Genomic DNA, 5019 nt, shown 5'->3' on the forward strand with positions numbered 1-5019 from the left:
TATATATATATAGATATATATATATATATATGTATATATATATATATATGACGGACGATCTATGAAAATAAATCTTCAAAAATTTTGATTCAACGGGTAAATCCATTTCAATTTAAAATTGTTGTCCAAATCTTGTTTTATATTTAGAGCATTGTAATATTCACAATATAAACTAAATTCAACATTCATTCTTCAAGGCTCCATGTGTTATTCTTTGTAACAATTTAATATGTAATATACTATAGTATGCCATAGAATATATTTATAGTTTTATTTATTTTTTTAGCAATACTGCAAGCACCTTGTCTGTATATAATATAATATCCTCGTGGTCAGAAAAAGCGGATCACCCTGATTAGTTTTGTCGTGAAGATGGTTGTTCACCATAAGCGTGATAATTGATGTGTGTTGGATTATAAATGACTATCGTCGAGTGGTTTAGCCAACACACAAACTTTTAACACATTTACTGTTGGACATGATTTACTGCGTTTGCTGTTTACAAAAGAAAGATGCTAATAATATAACTGCCAACTATGAAGAGAGAACTGCGCTGTGTCTTGTAGAAGACTAGTTGTGTTACATCGTGCGTAAATGTCTGAAGTCGTTTCTTGCTCGAGATAGTCTAGTCTTGGCGGTCTGCCTTCTGTGAATACCCGAGATCGCCTGATCATACCGATGTCTGGCCGGGTTAGGCACTAAACGACTTTTATAGGAAAAAAGGGGAAAATTTTAGATTATCCGAGGAGCCATGTCACGTCACAGCTTCACGCTAATTGGTTGATTCATAGATCAATCACGTGAAACTGTGGTGACTCACTCGTGATGCCTGGCTGAATTTCTTGCAGTTGGGGTTCAAATTCCTAGTTTGAGATCTGTGCTAAGATTTAATTAGTGATTGAGTACTTTATCCATGGAGACAGTTTACAAACTCAGGAAGGGTTAACTAATAAGTATTATCGGGAAATTTCTGAAAGGGCTCTTTCTTTATCTGCAATATTTAAACGTGTATTTATAAGTAAAGAAACAAAATATTTACTTTATGTGTATAAAATCACTTAGAATATGCTAAAATTTAGGATCCTTCTTACATTCAAAATATAGACAAAAGTAAACATGTTCGAAGACATTTTAGAAGTTAAATACCTGGTATGTCAAATCTGTGGTATCCCGTTCATTTGATTGAACTAAAACTGCAATTTCTTGAACTTAAACGCATCGTCATAGATTTTATATTGTTTACAATTTTATACAGAAAATCTAAATCTATGACGATGCGTTTGAGTCCAAGAAATTGCAGTTTTAGTTCAATGTAAGGATAAGCATATTAAAAGGGGTCTGTGGGAAAACTCACTTAAATAAAAGGGGTCCTTGGAGTGAAACGGTTGGGAACCACTAGACGAAGGGAAAATACATTAGCTACACTGCTGTATGTCTCAGAGCTCATCAATTTAGTTTTATTATTGAATATTTTCGTTATTTAAATTCATTTGAAACCGAAGACATTGGTTTGAGATTGTATGCTTTTTTTTTAATAATGGAAGACACTACCTACGTCAACAAAAGTCTTCTTGACTAAAAACAAATTCCATCATAAGCTAAAAATATTTGTTAATTAACAGTCGTCCATTTTATGTTTACTTAAGTGAAGGTGTAATATAATCTAGCTTTCATATAATCCAAAGATGATTCAATACAAGGTTGGATTTTGTTCTGTATAGCTCAAGGTCAGCGGATCTATTATCAACACTGTTCTGACCATAATTAATATTACATCTTTTTCTTTTCTTTTTTTTCCTATCATAAGGTATGTAGAACTTTTATTACACTGTGTTCTTCCTTTTTTTTTTAGGATGATGGGATGTAGTATTGACGAGATTTGTTTGATATTTCTCACAGGTCGAATCATCGCAAGGAAATTTCTATAGGCCTTAAGTTTTCCTTTCAGTTTCGTAAATATGAATTACAGAAACCAAAGTAATGTTCTTGCAATAAGCTGGACAGATTGTTAGAATAAAAATTTTAAATCGAAATAGCTTTAAACAAGTGAAGATATTGCTCAAGACGAATATTTAGCAAACGTTCGACTTCCACCGTGTTCGTATGCATAATCTACAGTAAAAAATACCAAAAAATTTTGTATCATAGAACAGAAAACTCATGAAATGAATCAACTATTACAGAACGTATTTTTCACGAATAGCAATACAAATCTTTTCAAACGTTTGACCACCTCACACTTATATGTACCATTATATCATCTCCACCCGAATTCTTTCAAGTAACTAGTTTAAAATATCTTTTACTATCATTTATCCACTCCGATTTTTTTTTTTGACATCAGAGACCAAAAAAGTCAATGTGTTGTGTATGTGCACGAGTGTTAGCAGGATTGACAAAATTCTCACATTAGTTTAAATGTATAATGGGCATGAAGGTTTAGATACCTGTGGAGTATCTCCTCCCATTATAATTGTTTTGTAGTTTCAAGGAGCTGGAACGGTTCGCCGATTTGTGACGTCCATGCGAAGCGAGGTGATGAGAATGGCTCCTTAGTACATCACACGGTTGATACAAGAAATATAAATAGAACAATGCATATATGTGCCAGAGGGAAATAAGAGACACAACCAGGTAGAATGTTTAAGAGAAGATTTATCGATATGTTAACATGTGTGATTGTGTGTGCGTCATTTATACAGGCTGTCATAAGAATATGTATGCGTGTGTATGTAGGCATAGATGTATGCGCGTTAAGAACATACAAGGATAGCGATGAAAAAAAAATTGTGAAAGAGTCTATAGCCATCGAAGTGAGGAGTAAGTTCAGACAAGAATAATAAACACCAGTTTGTAGTCAATTGCGCAGGATAGTTGAAATACTGTATCAAGAATTTGCGGCGATGATGCAGAGCCGGTTGCGGTACATGTCGCAAGCAATGCGTAGCGTAGCCATGTCAAACACCAAAAAGAAGGAAATTCGAGCTTACCTGTTCGTTCATCTTTCGAGGGGGATTATTCTCAGTATTTCTGAGACAGGTTCCCCACCCCCACTCCTTTCTTTCATACAAAAATGGTTCAACCGGCGTGTTAAATACCTTAGGCAGTTCTTTCAGTTCTGCTATCTCCTTTGGGTGTCTGTTTTTAAGTTCGTTGTATAGTTTTCGGGAGATTTTTCCCAACGTTACTGAGCGTCATTTTCTTGAAGAGGTGCGCTTCTAAAGAAACGCCGAAATAAATCACACCAGGTAACGTTTCAATGTCTTCTTACAGAAAATAAACCCCCACTTTTTAAAATAAAACAGTTTTGTTGTATAAGCGACATTGCCAACAATATTCATCGACATCCTTATATATTTCGTTAATTTGGAATTTTTTTGACATCTCAGGAGCCATTTATTTATTTATTTTAAATGAAGTCTTTTTCCGGCAGGTCACATCTAACATGTGCAAATATATAAAAAATTTTCCTCGCAATCCAAATATTGCAAGATACAGGGTGTTCGGGCTAAATTTGACGATTTTTTTGTCTCCTTTTTTCAATAACAACTTGGTGTATTGGTGGACATTCAACGGCGTTGGAGAGTATAAAGATGTAGGGACCTCGCTTCGCCTTGCCTAAGATTTGAAACCAAATCTACCCGCTTGTTGATGAAGAAACACTCGACTCCCTATGATCTGTGCTGGTCAAGGAAAGGCCTTTGTTTAAGGTTTGAGCTACATTACTGACCATGGTCTATATAGCAGAACTGTTCCTATCTCTTCCTCTTTTACGTCAGCCATAACCAAGAGCAGTATTTTCCTCGGCCGCAAGAAAGACGATGCCACCTTTATCCTTTCTAGTCAGCACCGTGCATTCTTTACTCTTTCACTCTCTACTGACAGCAACTTCTACACTATCAACTACTAACCAACGAACCATCTTTGTTGTCACTATCACTAGAATTGCTATTATCTCTTTAATTATATGTCGGGCAAACGGATAAATATATGTAAATAATATTTCTTCCTTCTTGGTGTTGATTCTTCGATGTTCACTGGTTACTCCGACGCAACAACCTTTAAGAGTTACATTTACACGCTACATTAGATAGTGGGCTACATCATATCGACCTGATATCATATCTTTCATCCAGTCCGCTACAAAGATTAGGGTTGTAACTGAGAAAATGTTAGCTGATACGGAGAGCGGGAAGCCATCTGAACTTTGGGAAAGACTGCTGCTCAATGCTGTGAACAATGTAAAAGACATGATATAGACAGCCAAAAAGCTGTAGCCAGCAGGTAGGGACTCAGCAAGTGTTCTGACTGCGTAAGCACACCGGAATTCACCCAACACTTGTAGGACAGGGCCTTAGACTCAATTCATACGGCTATGTGAAGCTGCTGGAAAATGTAGTCAATCCCTGGCTAAAGAAGGTTGCTGCTAGATGGCCATACGTGTGGCAGCAGGATTCAGCTTCTTGTCATACCTCGGAAAAGTCAAAAGTGGTTTCAGAGAATTCTTGTCTTCACTTGTCCCAATTTTTGGCCTCCTAAATCCCCCGATTGTAATCCCATACATTACTATGTATAGAGCGCAGTTCTGAAAGACACCAACAGCTCTGCATGTAACACCAAGGCCAAGCTGGTGACCAAGATCTTCCCACCATGAGGAACGCATGTACCAGATTCCAGGGCCGTCTTGATTCAGTAGTGGAAACTGATGGTGGCTAATTTGAATAATACTCTAAATATTTTTATTATTTTTTTAATCGCTTATGTTTTTGGATGGGATATTGTGTTTTCTTTTCTTTTTATGCAAACTGTCAAGCTTAGTCCGAACACCCTGTACATAACTAGGCTTATAACTTATATGAAATTATGCTGCTAGTCGTCAGCCAAAATTAATAATGTTCAATGAAAAAAAAAATAGGAAGTGCCTGTATAACTGAAACAAGGATCAGTTCCAGAGAAAATCCACCAATGTATACTCATGAACCTAAAAATAAATTTGCTAAAAATGAAAACTAGTGGTTC

This window comes from Octopus bimaculoides, chromosome 6, assembly GCF_001194135.2.
Source record: "Octopus bimaculoides isolate UCB-OBI-ISO-001 chromosome 6, ASM119413v2, whole genome shotgun sequence".
NCBI classification, from domain to species: Eukaryota; Metazoa; Mollusca; class Cephalopoda; order Octopoda; family Octopodidae; genus Octopus; species Octopus bimaculoides.